The sequence below is a fragment of the Lingula anatina genome, chromosome 4 (genome assembly GCF_051362555.1).
Source record: "Lingula anatina isolate TDL-2025a chromosome 4, LinAna3.0, whole genome shotgun sequence".
Classification (NCBI taxonomy): Eukaryota; Metazoa; Brachiopoda; class Lingulata; order Lingulida; family Lingulidae; genus Lingula; species Lingula anatina.
Window position 1 is genome coordinate 22,171,944 of NC_141770.1, and position 15,946 is coordinate 22,187,889.

At 37.8% G+C, this 15,946-nt stretch overlaps 1 protein-coding gene across 1 annotated transcript in view; it reads left to right on the plus strand.

The window, feature by feature from the left end:
• The window catches only part of LOC147762577 (uncharacterized), a 119,936-nt gene that overhangs the window by 102,050 nt on the left and 1,940 nt on the right, over positions 1–15,946 (plus strand). The window lies entirely within an intron of this gene.

Below are 15,946 nucleotides of genomic sequence, written 5' to 3' on the forward strand. Positions count from 1 at the left end.
GGATGGGAGTAAAAAATCACATCTTAAAGATGCTAGTGTTTGAAAAATAATTTTAAAAATTTTTTTAATAAAACGTAAAAAATTCCAATAAAGCTGCTATTCAAACTTTTAATCTAGGTGTATTAACTTGATATTAATAACCCCACCAAGTTTGAGAAAAATAAAGCACTGTTATTCATCTATAGCATATTGGCATAACAGATTCTTTTTGTTGTAAATTTATTTGCAATGTTTAACACCATTTATCTGCACAATTATCACCAAATCCTAATTTTGTGACACAGTTAAGAGAGCTAAACCTAATGGGACTTTACAGGGAAATCTCAAGGAGTGCTTTATGTAATGTCATTTAATGGCCAATTGAAAATTAATGAGTAGGCAAGTGACTTTATAGACCTTAATTTAATTAGTGATCACCCAAGGGACAATTTTATAGACTGCCATCCATACAGTACCATCATATAGCACAAAGGTGTTGCATACATGCTGAAAAAAGGGAAAAAACAGCATTACTTCCCTAAAAATGACCCGATCATGCTGATTTTCAAACTTCACCTGCGTAATATGAATATTCATTAGTTCTGCAAGTTTCAAGCCAAAAGGTAAAATGATTTTTCACTTATCATGTTATCAGTGTTGCATATCTGGTGAAAAAAGTGAAAAACAGCATAACTTCCCTAAAAATGACCTGATCATGCTGATTTTCGAACTTGACTTGCGTATTATGAATATTCATCAGTTTTGTAAGTTTCAAGGGAAAAGGTAAAATGGTTTTCCACTTATCGTGTTATCGGTGCTGCACATATGCTGAAACAAGACAGCACTGTTCTGCAATGGATTTACTTCCATTTTTTAAACACTTTTTTAACATAAAACAAAATAAACAGTTTTCTACCATTTGTATATGATCAACTAAGAAAATTGATGAGATGGGAAAAATATCAATAGAACAGTGTTAAATGTCCAATTTCCTCCATTCTGAGATAATGAATATAGTAGATGATTGAATCTGACAAACTGCAATGATATTTGTTTATTTCCATTTTTGACACTTTATAACATAATACACAATAACAAGTTAACCATCATTTTTACATAATCAACTAACAATGTTATTAAGATGCAGGAAATGTCAAACAAACACTTTTACGTATCTTATTAGTTCAATAATGAGACTGTTAACATGCCTAACAATTGAATCTGAGGAAATGTGAAAAAACAGCATTACTTCTAAAATAATGGCCCGATTATGCTGATTTTCGAACTCAGCTTGCGTTTTAGTTAGTTTGACTACTCCTGTGAGTATAATGACAATTGGCCTATCTGTTTTTCTTATATTGTGTTATTAGCGTTGCATATATGTTGAAAGAAGTGAAAAAACAGCATAACTTCCCTAAAAATGGCCCGATCATGCTGATTTTCGAACTTTACCTGCGTATGATGAATATTCATCAGTTCTGTATGTTTTAAGCCAAAAGGTAAAATGGATTCCATTTATGGTGTTATCAGTGCTGCATATATGCTGAAAAAAAGAGAAAAAATAGCCTAAATTCACTAAAAATGACCCAATCACGCCGATTTTCGAACTTGACCTGCGTATTATGAATATTCATCAGTTCTGTAAGTTTCAAGCCAAAAGGTAAAATGGTTTTCCACTTATCGTGTTATCGGTGCTGCATATATGCTGAAAAAAGTGAAAAAACAGCATAAATTCCCTATAAGTGACCCGATCATGCTGATTTTCGAACTTGACCTGCGTATTATGAATATTCATCAGTTCTGTAAGTTTCAAGCCAAAAGGTAAAATGGTTTTCCACTTATCGTGTTATCGGTGCTGCATATATGCTGAAAAAATTGAAAAAAACAGCATAAATTCCCTATAAGTGACCCGATCATGCTGATTTTCGAACTTGACCTGCGTATTACGAATATTCATCAGTTCTGTAAGTTTCAAGCCAAAAGAAAAAACAGTTTTCCACTTATCGTGTTATCGGTAAAAGTGCACGGCGACGGCGACGACGGCGACGACGGCGACGACAGACGCAGATGACGGCTATATGTACAGACACATCTGTGTCTGTACATAAAAATCTGAATATGAGGATTGTAATCGATGATCATGTGGATGGCACGAAGGACGGCAGAAACAATGGATGCTGATGAGGTCACTGCTGGGCTGACGTCATTTTCTCCCAGTTGACAAAAAACTACATCGAAGTTTGGCAGTCGTGGCCAAAAAATGGGGTCGTAGAAAAAACTAGTGAGTGTTGCTCCCCCTGAGCAATAAAAATCCGTTGTGAGGCCATCAATACTAAAATTGTTTGGTAGGGATGGCTCCTTGCGTAAGCGCTTAAAAAAGCTGTGGCCCATGAGTAAGACCCGTCTCCTGTCGTAGTGCTCCATAGCACTGACGTTGTCACTGAAAAATGAACATGCAGTGTAAAATGATAAAGACAAAGTGAGTCATTAGTAAAACTTTTATATGGTGTGATGATAATCCAGTATGCCTTTATTGCAAGCAAAGGGTGGGTAGAAGGGTGCGAGCGGTGCCTTTGTTGCGTGATAACAGATGTCGGGGGAACTTTGGGCAGCTGTATCCTGAGCGTAGCGTACACTGGCCTAGCCGTAGAAAGAGCAAGAAAATCCGAAACGCAGGAAAATAAACTATCAGTAAGGTGGTGGGGCAAAGCTATGGGTCTCTTAGATGGTAGCTCCCAGCTAGAAAAGCAGTCCCCTTTGCAGTCTGCTTGCAGTCTCCTTAACAGTCCCCCTATGGAGCCTGCTTTGCAGTCTCCCTAGCAGTCCCCGCTCCCACAGCAGTCTCTTTTGCAGGTATCGTTAAGTATAGAGGGAGTCCCCTTGGCAGTCTTAATTTGCATTTTTGGAACGCGCTGCCAGGGGGACTGCCAGGGCAGTCCCCCTGGCAGTCTGCTTGGCAGCCCCCTTAGCAGTCTGCTTGGCAGTCCCCCTGGCAGTCTTAATTTGCATATTTAGAACGCGCTGCCAGGGGGACTGCCAGGGCAGTCCCCCTGGCAGTCTGCTTTGGCAGTCCCCATGGCAGTCTGCTTGGCAGCCCCCCTAGCAGTCTGCTTGGCAGTCTCTCTGGCAGTCTTTATTTGCATTTTTGGAACGCGCTGCCAGGGGGACTGCCAGGGCAGTCCCCGTTGCAGTCTGCTTGGCAGCCCCCCTTGCAGTCTGCTTGGCAGCCCCCCTTGCAGTCTGCTTGGCAGCCTCCTAGCAGTCTGCTTGGCAGCCCCTCTCGCAGTCTACTCTGCAGTCTCCTTAGCAGTTTGCTTAGCAAAATAAAATTTGGCAAAATCTTTTTATTTATTTATTTATTTATTTATTTATTATTATTTTTTAAAGTCATATACATGTATATATTCAAATAATAATTACATTTATCAAAAGGAATCTAGAAATAATCTTTCTCTCAAGCATGTGTGTAAGTTCAAATCTAAATACAAAATTTCCCCTTGATCACAAAATGTATGTTATCTGATTCATTTATATCTAACATATTGGTTTATTTCTCTCCATACTATTTAGTTCAGTTTACTATTTTACATATATATTTTTCTACAAAGCCCATATTAGCAGAGGTCTGGGAATTCTACTGTACGTTATTTAATCATTCCAAAAATTCAGTCACAGAATTCACTGGCCAGGATTCATACATCGATACAGACACATAAGAGCAATATTTCAAGTAATTTTAAAGGTTTTTTTTAACTAATGTGGGCAAGTTATACACTAAAACAATTTTTAAAGTGTACATACCAAAGGAAAAAAAGGCTCATTTCATTTAAATTTTGTATTTTTAACACATTGCATGATAATGAAAAGTACAAAGATCGATGTTTTAAAAGGTGTTATCCTCATCTGTGAATTATTGTCTATATTCATGTCAAAAACTGCAAAGTTTTAAATAATATTTTATTTGACAAAAGGACCAAAATGGTTATATGCAAACCTTTTTCTAGCCTAATAGCAATTTCAAGTACTTTTAAAAACCACAAACAGAATTCAAAGTGCTGGGCTAAAATTGAACACTTCCCAAAGCTCTATGGATCCTGGTGCATCAGTAAACTATACATGTAGGAAAATACAAAACCAAAAGGAATTGCATGCTCACTTCTTATCCTGTCTCTGTCCTTCTTCATTTTTCTTTCTACATGCATTTCCTAAAAATGTCTTCTAGCTTTTTCATTCCAGAAATCAATGTTTTCAGATTTCTTGCCTCTTCCTTAGAACATTTCTGACCTAGCTCCTGGCTTAGAGTTTTGAATTAATTAGCTCAACGGTCATGTACTACTGCCTGTGCTGTATAGTTATTTGACCTCATTGGGCAAGCTGTAGGTGAACTGTTTATATCAAGCTGACAGTTAAGATAAACATGGCCCTGGCTTGAAATGAATTTGATTTTGAAAGTTACCAGTTAATTTTAATCACAGGTCCAACTTAAATTGATGCTAACTGTGAGGTTTAAAATTTATATATTATGCAATTGTATATTATCATAAGACTTCAATTATTTGTCTGATTTCAATGAAAATTATAGCAATAATAAAGGATATTTTCACAGCATTATTAAAAAAAATAAATCTAAAATATTTAATAAAAAATATAAAACTTCACTTAGTTAGTAATCAAAAGTTTAGCACATGTGCTTCTCAATTGCAGATAGAAACACTTTTTAACCCTCAATCACCTTTCAGGGGCCTCGCAGGCCCGGACCCATGTATCTTTTGCTCTCTCTTCGTTTGCATGAGGTTTTGAGCCTGTTCCTTTCATGTAATCCTCAAGCAACTTATACCCCATCAATGGATAAATAATTAGTTTTGAAATAATTTACAACATATGTAGAAATTAACTTTTCCAAAAGTTAGTCCCATTTCCTGGAAACCGGGCCTCTGAGGCCCGGTCGCTTGATAATTTTACTTCCACATGGGATAAATAAGTCCATGTTACCTCAAATAGCTTTGCTATAAAATGTTTTACACAAGCAATATCATGTGTGCTATGACTATCAGTATGGTCAATGAAATCTGCCTGTGAAAGATTCAAGACCTGGAGAAATTATTATTTATGAGTATTCGGTCACCTTGGTCACCTGATATGCAGATATCAGTTTAAATCTATCATTATTACATACCTGATAGACTGCGCTACCTTTGCGAAACTTTCCATTTTGAGAAAAAAAAACGTTTTTCCGCATTTTCCATACACAGTGTATACTCATGCACCCAGGTGGAGGTAAAGCGAGCAAGGGACTGGTGTAACATGAAAATCTGACTCCCCCAGTCAGATTTTCATAATGAAAATATGACTCCCCATGAAAATTTGACTCCCCCTCCACAAATGTTCATAAATCTTATTTTATTTGAGTATATGACTGTGATATTGTAGTATGTAAAATGGAGGATACTTTGGCACTTTTTTTTTAAGTTGGCAGGTGAATATTTTCATGAAAACAATATGAAAATTAAAAATGTGCACTTAACCGCCCATTGTCTCCCCTTTGAAAAAGCTATTTATTTCATATTGGATGATCATTTCTACATCTTTCCTTTAAATTTACTTTATGAAGATTATATTGGAAATATTTGAAAGTTTGATGGTAAACTATTGGGTGAAAAAAACTAAAAAAAAACATGAAAAATAGAAAATTAAAAATGTGCATTTTATCACCCAATAACTCCCCTATGAAAAAGCTATTTATTTGATATTTGATGATCATTCTGACATGATCTTGTCAGATTTTCATGGTTTCAGGGTTTACGTAGGGTTTCATTTCCTTGTGGATGAGGGTTAAATAACTTTTGGGTTGTTTATTGCCTACGTTGGCCAACGTTGAAAATGTCAGTTATTTCAGTTTAGTTTGCAGTCCCCTGTGAAAATTTCGAAGTTATTGCAGCCCCCTTTGCAGTCTCCTGCAAAAATGTTTAAGTTATTGCAGCCCCCTTTGCAGTCTGCCTGCTCAAGGAGACTGCACACTGGAGCCCCAGACTGCAAAAGGGCAGTCTCCCTGGCAGTCTCTTTGGCAGCCTGGGCTCCCGTGGGCAGCCGGGGCTCCCATTCTAGATGGTAGGATAAAAACTACACATGCAAATGAAAATAAATTGAACACGTTATAACAGACTCAAACACAAGCGAAACGAAGGACAAACCCCGCAATCGCCATATTGGCTGCAGTAGCACTGGGAAGCAAGGGGTTGTCGAAACCAAAACAGATTATTTGTCATCAAATAACTACAATGAGTCGGAAAGCAGGTAAAAACAAGAGACGACGAACGTAAAAATAAAAGTACGCGTAAGAATAGGAGTGCTTACCTTGTGATTCTTTCGGGAAATTGGAATAAAAATTTAACGATGAGATTTGATTTCCGTTCTTACTGGCAGCAATAGTGAGACTGGCCTTTGGTCACGTGGTATGGAAACTTGCTACTGATTGGTTCCGGATCTTCATTGTAGGTCAGAGGTCACGTACTGATATAGGGACAGTCGGGCTGACGTCACGCGCCTTAGCAACCGGCATCTGGGGTAAAACAAATCGGGCAACATGGCGGATCGCATTGACTTCTATGTAAAAGTTGGCAGACTTTGTCCGAAGATATCATACTCCACAGTGCCTGACCACTTGTGTCAGTGAGGATGAGTTATTTACCTGGTCGATGTCCTTTACAGGCCTTTGTAATTAGCCGCTGCACACCTGGTTAAGAGATAAAATCGGCCTTAATATAACTGCCGATCGTTATCTGTGATCGGGAATTTTACAGCAGAAGATTTTGAAAAGGCAGTGCTTGACCTTTTGTGTCTGGCGGGTTGAATCATTTACCTGGACTAATGAGTTAGCAGGCCTTTGTAATAAGCTACTGTTTAACTTGTTACGGGATAAAATTGGTCTTAACTGCATACGCAAATGTCCACCCTAAGTATATACATGTACATAAGTTGGTGAAATAGGAATGGCTTCTTAGAACGTGGATCGTAAGAAAGGCCTAGAAAATGTGCAACACTGAGAAGTTATTAGAATAAGATTTCTACAAATTGTGATTAAATCACCTGCTGCTGCAATAGCCAGGGGAACGGGATAGGGGCAATGTCATCGGTCCCATGGCCTCTTTGGTCTGTATAGGCCCCTACAGTACATGAATATTAATGCAAGCCTGGAAGGACAGCATAAACAGTTGCTTGCTAACTTTTTGGAAGAGAAGACACGTGGTGTTTCCTGTATTAATATTGGCAGCTACGCGTCTATGAGTGTTTACAATCTTATTGTGCACTTTTCTGGTACGAAAATTGGCGAAATATCATGGAAGACAGAACGCTAAGTTTCAAAACGTGCAAGGTTAAAATTAAATTGAATAACAAACACGGTAATAAAGCTGTGTTATTTTACCAGTTAAGGTCGCTTTATTTATGGCAAATTTTTTAAATTTTACTTGATAACTTAAAGATTTAGACATTAACTCACAAGTTTGTCAATATATTGACGTACATATTTTTTCTTATCTTTAAACTCAATTAACTTACAGCAAAAAAGTTCGACGTTATAGTCCATTAATTTTAATTAAAAGAATTGATATACCGTCACACATGCCAAAACAAGATGCAATCTCAATTTCTTGTAAATATTACTTATTAATTCCTGTAACAAATGACAAACAAATACCAAACAAGGTACAATGACTTTCTCCATATCTATAATAAAATGAACTATACACACATACACAAATCTCGTAGTGCATGTATAGCTATGACCAAATCTTGTTTCGATCAACAATCCCGTCCTTAGTCACGTCTGCACAATCTATAGCCTGCAACAGTCGTTTACTTTTCCGTTGATCTTTGAAATTTAACAAATCCCATTAGATTTTATCAATGTGTTGGAAGTGTCACCTGGTACACAGCAAGCTTCCACCATTTAACTTTTGTACGTGCCTGAGAGTTAAACGGTACCTGTGCAATTCAGTAGGCCTGCAAAATCTACTCGTATGTGTCAGCAATATGCAACGTCAACAGTTATTAGTACAATTGAAACCTTCCTTGATAATATTAGTTGCTTCCATATGGTTCTCTTTTCAAAGAGATGTGAATATTATGCTCATCCAGGTAAGCAAATGAGTCTTTGCAATCTACCACTGTAAGATTCCCGATCACAGATAACGATCGGCAGTTAAGGCCGATTTTATCTCTTAACCAGGTGTGCAGCGGCTATTTACAAAAGCCTGTAAAGGAAATCGACCAGGTAAATAACTCATCCTCACTGACACAAGTGGTCAGGAACTGTGAAGTATGACATCTTCGGACAAAGTCTGCCAACTTTTACATAGTAGTCAATGCGATCCGCCATGTTGCCCGATTTGTTTTACCCCAGATGCCGGTTGCTAAGGTAAAGTGCCCGGATGACCGACTGTCCCTATTGTTTTTATCGCGTATATACGAAATACCCCGATGACTCCCGAAAGTAATTCTGTGTATTATAAAGTCGGTTATATCTTTGCGATAACCTTGTATAAATCATCAGTTAAAGAGGAGGGGGTCTTACTATAGCTCGCTATCTATTGTTAAACGCGACTGTTATTATCTCTCGAACAAGCTTAAATCATGCCTATACAATTACTGTCTCCGGCTGCCGTTCAGAAACGCCATGTCGAACATATTTTGCTACAGTTACAAACATGATACGCTAGCGACTTGTTTAAGATCACTCAAGGAAAAACAATCAAGTATGCAACTGATCTATTAATTGTAATTGCACAGTGCATGTAACTTGACCTTTGTCCTAACGCAGTAGTTAGGAATAGGATGCTTGGATAAAAAGCTTCTATTCTACTCACTTAGACCTAGGGCGTGATGCTTCTATCATCCGATGAAACACCTACACTGAACCCTCTACCTGAACCTGAAGTCCCCCTAGCTGAAACAAATACTGTCCCTTGAACCTGTCCATTTTTTAATCGTCAAATGATTTGTGATTTCATTGAATGTCTTTGATCGAAAGCTTTTAAGTGACAATAACCGAACTGTGTGTTGATTATTTATCAAAGCGTAATTAAGTTTATTCATCATTATCTATTTTGTAAACAAAATTTGCCTAGACTGTGCTTGTATTGATCATTGTCACTGTTTAGCTACTCGCCTATAATGTGTGCTGAACGACAGACAACTTATAAATATTATCTGTGTTACTGTGTAAATGAACACATTTAGTTAAAATATAACGATGTGGGTGATTTAATCCATCCAACATATTTTTCTTTTTCTTTTAAAACCAATGTCAGGTGAACGCACGCCAAATCAAAGCAAGCCTTGCAGACTGGTTTTGTTTAAACTGTCGTAAATTGAGTAAAGCTAAGTAAAGCCTGTTTCTACTTCGCAGTGTCCATCCCAGCTATAAAACAAGACTCCGTATAGCGAATTAACTTTCACAGTGCCCTGTGCTTCAGGTTTCCAGGAGTCCCATGTAACACATTAATATCGAAGAGTATGGCCTGAGAGTAATACAAATATGAGCCCGTCTATGAAAGGATTTTACAAATTAGAAATTCAGGAATTTAAACATGCTAGGTACATGCACATCACTGAATAAGGCATTTCACAAAAATCGCATGTAATTGTTTAGATTAACCTTTACCTCAGACATAATGAGAGAAGGACATGAAACGCGGGGCAAGATCAAAGGATAATCGGCTTAGCGCGAGCTCTTCGCGAAACCATGTGCGTTCGGATCACGTGACCTCCCGTACAGGTAGCGAGCATATCGCGGTTGTTGATGACTTTTGTGTCATCTGGGCAGGTAATTAGCGATAACGTGAGGCAAACCTTCGGGGGGATGAGACAATAAACTTAAGGACTTAAAGTATAAGTACAATTTGTTCTATCAATTTGGAAGATATATGAGAATTTGATATTTTTGTTCATGGAGGAATTCAAAGTGCCCTATGTGGTAAAGGCCATCTTGTTTGTTGCCGTAAAATGAGCATTCAAAATTGTATAATTGCATTGTAAAATACTTGTTTTTAGCTATGATCCGATAGGAAAATATTTCTAGTGTCGAAATTTGCTAAAATATGCGCGATTTTAGGGATGATAATTATTTTTTTTACTCTCAATATCAGCTCTCGTTGCAATATGGCACCACACACGCATTTGTGACATACAAAAACGCACCCGTAATGCCTTTTAATATCCCTTTATCAAAGCTGACATCAACACCTTTGTGAACGATATATATATATATATATATATATATATATATATATATATATATATATATATTACCGGCTAACGTCTTCTCGAATTTGGGGATGTTAATTAGTATTTTTTTTTTACCCTCAATATCGGTTCTCGTTGCAATATGGCAAAGCAAATGCATTCGTGACACACAAAAACGCGCCCGGGGTGCTTTCAAAATCCTTTATTGGCACCAACAACATTACTGTGAACTGTATATATATGTTCACTTTACCGGCTATTTTCTGCTCGAATTTGTGGATGCTAACTGATAATTTCTTTACTCTCGATATCGGCTCTCGTTGGAAAATGACACAACACATGAATCGGCCGATATATTGCTTTAAAACCAGTTATATATCAGCTCAACATAGATCAATACAATCTTGGAAACGATAACAAGTAAAGACAAACGCCAGAACCCGTTTTAATGAGGTAACAGGAAAAGGGTCATGAAAATCCGAAACAAATTTCCACGTGTTGACGCAAGCCTATGTGCTCGAAACAGCAAGATGGCGGCAATGCTGTATCATAGCAACCACGAGGGACCGCGAGAAATTGCGTTATCCATGCAATAGTACAAAAGGAATTCACTGGGGCATGGCGCGCCATACCTTGATAATAAGCTGTTCAAAACAGCTTATCTGAGACAATGGCCGAATGTTTACCCGAACGCACATAGCTTCAAAGGAAGACGCCGCGTTTCACGTCCTTTCGTCATTATGTCCAAGCCTCTACTTTTATCTATCTCATCGCCTTGTCTCAACCACCTAAAAGAAATATAGTGAACATGAGGAAAAGTAACACGTTTACATGCAGGCGAAGGAGGTATACTTCAATATTAATTGCGAACAATATCAACAGCGACTCAAGACAGTTGCCTGCCTTTCACAATTTTACTAAAAAACACGAAGGTTTAATAAAGGGAGTCGCGTCGCGATATCTATCTCTTTCCTTCGAACAAGCAAAGGACTGACCCGAAGTAAGCTTTCTAAACTTATTTCCTTTTTATTGTATATTGTAATTACTCCACTTGCTCGCCTCCATTGTCTTGTAAAAGTGACAGAGAATGTGTTGTATTCACACACGAGTTGAAAGAACTTTGCATAACTCCTTTGCCTTGTTGCATAATGTCTTTTTCAAGGTTATAATCAGTGTAAAGAGGGTGTCTTGCCTCATTTAAAAAGGGATTTGTTCTTCATACTGGTTGTTGCATAACTTATGCGAACCTAATCTGTACAAATATGGTTTCAATAAATCGCCAAAATTATGACATTAATGAACATTGTGTTTCAAACGTTTTGATACGATTTAAATAAATGGACGAGAAGGATTACGATATTAGTTACTATTTACCTCTGGCGATAACTTATAAGTGAACAAATGTTGCAGATCGTAACATAAAAAACACTGTCTTATAGTGTTTTTATGACATATGATATACACATTTGATAGTGAAACACTCCTCGCCTTTAACTAATTACCTGACGTAAACTATGTCTACCCCCGCCCCCCGAAAAAACTGCTTCTTTTAATTTCGAAATGAATTGCTTTTAAGACGAAGAAGTCCATTAACCCTTTTAGGACTCATTGTCATTGTACAGCATGTTTTCAGTGTTCATCCTGGTGCTTTCATCGGGGATACCTCAGGTTGAGGTTACAATTACGTCGCTTGCTTAAATCTATATGCTACTGGAATATAATTAAGGACACTTAAAGCTTTGTGAAGTCCCTATTGTCACACACCGTAGATACCTAATTTTGTCTTGAATGAAAAAATACCCTCAAATTATCGTTTTGTGCTTAAACCTTTCATAACTTGAACCAAGATCTGATATACAGTGTACTGTAGCTATTATGACATTCCTCAAGTTGGGTCTGCTGGGGGGAGGGGAGCATTTAAATGATAAACGAGGAAGTCTACCTGCAGTGGTTTAAATGATCGCTATCTTGGCTCCTTTTTCTTTGACAGCAACATAAAAAGTGTTTAGGGAGAAAGTGACACAGAGACCCGACGTTGTTTTGTCTTCACCATTTCCTCTTCCTTGTTTACTGCAATTACTTTCGTCAATTAATTAATTCGTCCATTAATTAATTTCGTCAAGAAATCGAGAAAGTGATTAAGTGACCACACGTTGAATATAGTCACTAGGTGCATTTCGCTGAGTGTTTACAAGATCTAGCGACACATTTTATCGCCACGCGTTCTAGTCTGATAAATCAGTGGGTGTTTATTCTGAATCGGGGAATCAGGAGATATGTCCCTAAATGGGGAGATTCTCGAGGAGACCGGTAGTTTTGAAAGGTCTGAATAGTTTTGTCTGAAAAATGTGGAAACTAGCTTAGATTATCATACAATGAATGGTATCATACGTGCCTTAGATCTTCAGTGTTTGCAACAACAAGTGATGCAAAAACGGCAAAATGTAAGCAAGGAGGCGTGTGTTTGTTTATGGGGGGGGGGGCAGTTAGTGGTATTTGTATGCGTGGTTAGATAAAATTAAATAGTCCAGAATAGTGTACGTACAGGTTTGAGAAGTTGAACATGAAAACGTTTTCGACTGATAATAAAAAAAATCAGGAGAAAAACGAAATTGAATGTTTAGAAATTTAAACAGTTACTCTGGCGGCTTTGTGCCATGGCTTTGAATCTGACATCAAATTTAGTCCATAATATTAGTAAATCAGAATTATTAGCTGAAACGTAAATTGACATCTGCCCTAATTTGTCAGATAACCAAAAATGCCGGTGATCCAAGCGGAGGGTACGCTTTCCTGAAGGTAGCGGCGACGAACGGCGACGATATTTTTCTGAACAGTGGACCTGTATTAGATACCAAAAGCCCCCTTTTCAACAGGCGTGTTTTATTAATCACTTCATGTCACAAAGTAAATTTATACAGGCAAAACTTTATTCACGAAATGAACGAGAGTAAAATAGAAGTCGGCACAAATATAAGTCATACAACAATGAGTCTGTATTTAAAGTACATGTATAATCCCTCCTGTTATGGGCCATGTCGGATTATAATGGCATACCGTCAGTCGTTTCTTCCACCGCGAGTGCCTTTATTTAATGTATTGCATTACTCATATTACCCATTTCATTTGACACTCTCTCTTTTTCTCACCCTTCCCCTTTCTCTTGTTAGAAGGAGGGTAAATAATTAAGCACTCAAAATCTGCATCACCAATCTTCAGAAAAGAATAAGTCAACGAACCAGTGGACTGATCCACAACATCCGACACAGCAGTATGAATCAAATAACAGCTAGCACAGATTTATATGCAGATAGCTATAGTGTCACTACATACATAATCAGCTGCACGCGCGAAACTGTTGAACAAAAGGATAGTTCGCCACGGGAGACCGTTTGTTTACATAAGGACTCTAAGGGGGCGTGGCTACCCAGGCGACCAGGGGATTAGGCTAGTTACCATATGCCGTCAACAATCGTTTAGCGACCCTATCATTATCATACTCCCTCTATTGTATTTTCCACCGCATTAATCGCAGTGTAATCTTCAAATGGTACACGGGGTAAATATACACATTCTTAATATTAGAGAGGTATGTATTCTTAACAAGTCTCTAGTGTACACTGTTTGTAAATATAGCAAAATATGTTCGACATGGCGTTTGTGCACGGCAGCCAGAGACTCAATAGGCTTTATTATATGGGCATGGTTCAAGCTTGTTCGAGAGATAATAGCAGTCGCATTTAACAACAGATAGCGAGCTATAGTAAGACCCCCCCTCCTTTCTTTTACCTGATGATTTACATTGTAAATTGACCGTACTCTCATGTATTGTGTGATCACAATGTCATAAGTGCCCCTGTTGCACGTTGCAGTTGGATTGTCCTTGCGCCTCTGTCAATGCACTTCATTTAATTTAAATATTATAATAGAGGAATAGTATAAGGCTTCGTTCACATGGAAAGTCTATTTTCTAAATTCTATTTTCTATTCGCGGTATGTTTTTTGATCACGATCTGTGCCCTGAATATCCTGCGGCGTGATTACTGGCAGTGCGAGCCAGTTACTTATACAAAGCTGTAATTAATTCTCGGCTGTGCTCGGAGGAGATTCTGATACCTTGACGCATGCGCAGTAGTATCTCTAAGCTGTGGAGTTCATCGGTTTAGGTGTGACGACTCAAACATACAGACGCGAAATATGCACAACATCGACAAACACATTTTTCAAAGCAATCGCGGTCGCCATTAACTTGCTAAAATCCTAATGCGCATGCGTAAAGGTATCAGAATCTCCTCCGAGCACAGCCGAGAGTTAATTACAGCTTTGTATAAGTACCTGGCTCGCGCTGCCAGTAATTACGCCTTGGGATATTCAGGGCACAGACCGTGATCACTAAACATACCGCGAATAGAAAATAGAATTTAGAAAATAGACTTTCCATGTGAATGAAGCCTAAGTAATATATCTGCCATTTATTGTTCCTTTTTGAAAATGCTATTCGCTGTTTCTTTCCTTATTCCACATTCATTATCATTCATGATTTATAAATACTTGAATCAGTAAGTTTATAAATAAATTATACATTTATAAAGTAATCCAATAATAATTTTTTGAGGTTGATGCTCATGCATGTTAATCAAACAAACAATACTTAGTTCAATTTTTGACTACGGAAAATTCATATTGAATGAAATAACTGTTAACATACTAGCAGTTTCTTAGCAACACTAAAAAGATAACCAGCGGCGCGTGTCAAACTAGTGAACAAAAGTACAGTTCGCTACGGGAGACGGTTTAGTGGCATCTATAATACTATTGCCACAACAAACAATGGGGACCTTCTGGCTGATGTATCCTGCTGTTAATTACACTTAGTTACGGGGGATTGTCGCGCTCGCGCTCGATCACAGATATCGGCGTCATGGGGTTCACTCGCCTAAGGTTTTGTGTTATTACACCTAAACTATTGTGTTTTTGCGTTCGAATTTTGAAGGCATTTAGACGGCTCTCCATTGTTTATCCGCCCCTTCTATTCACAGGATAGGGATTAAAACATTTCAAACGTTTTTTAAACGTTATACAACGGAAACATTATTATTATTACTACTGTACATGTCTATAACTACGGCGCATCTACATCCTTAGGCCTCTTTCTTTTCAAAAACTGCGATAGACACTATATCAAACAATCTGACCCGCTATAAACTTCCATTATGGTGTATTATTTACAATTCAATTTGACGTTAAAAACACGCCGCAATTTTTCTTGCCCGACTTCCAGTTTGAGAGAGGTTGAGTACCTCTTTTATTTCCTGACCTCCAGTACAGGCGGCCTCACAGCAGCGCCGAGTCTGGCTTGTGAAGATATTTTGTCACTGCGCATTGCATTGTGGAATACTTCAATCCTCAAAGAGACAGGCCCCATGGGCCGTTCTTGGCCCTCTTTAAAATGCATTTATCTACTTGAAACGTTATCAAATATTTTAATAACAAAGGGTTGACTAAATAGAGTGTTAACCATCATATGTGCACAGGTCTTTGTTTAACAAAACTTACTCTTTAAGTAATGCGTTTTAATGTTCAAAATATGTTAGTTTTTTTCACCAGTTTTTCAAAATGAACACACAGTGGGCTAATAATAAGACCATTAATTTTGTCAGGATCAACAGAAATAAAAATGTTCTATAATTGAAGTAATCTTCATATAGGGTATCAATGAAGTGAT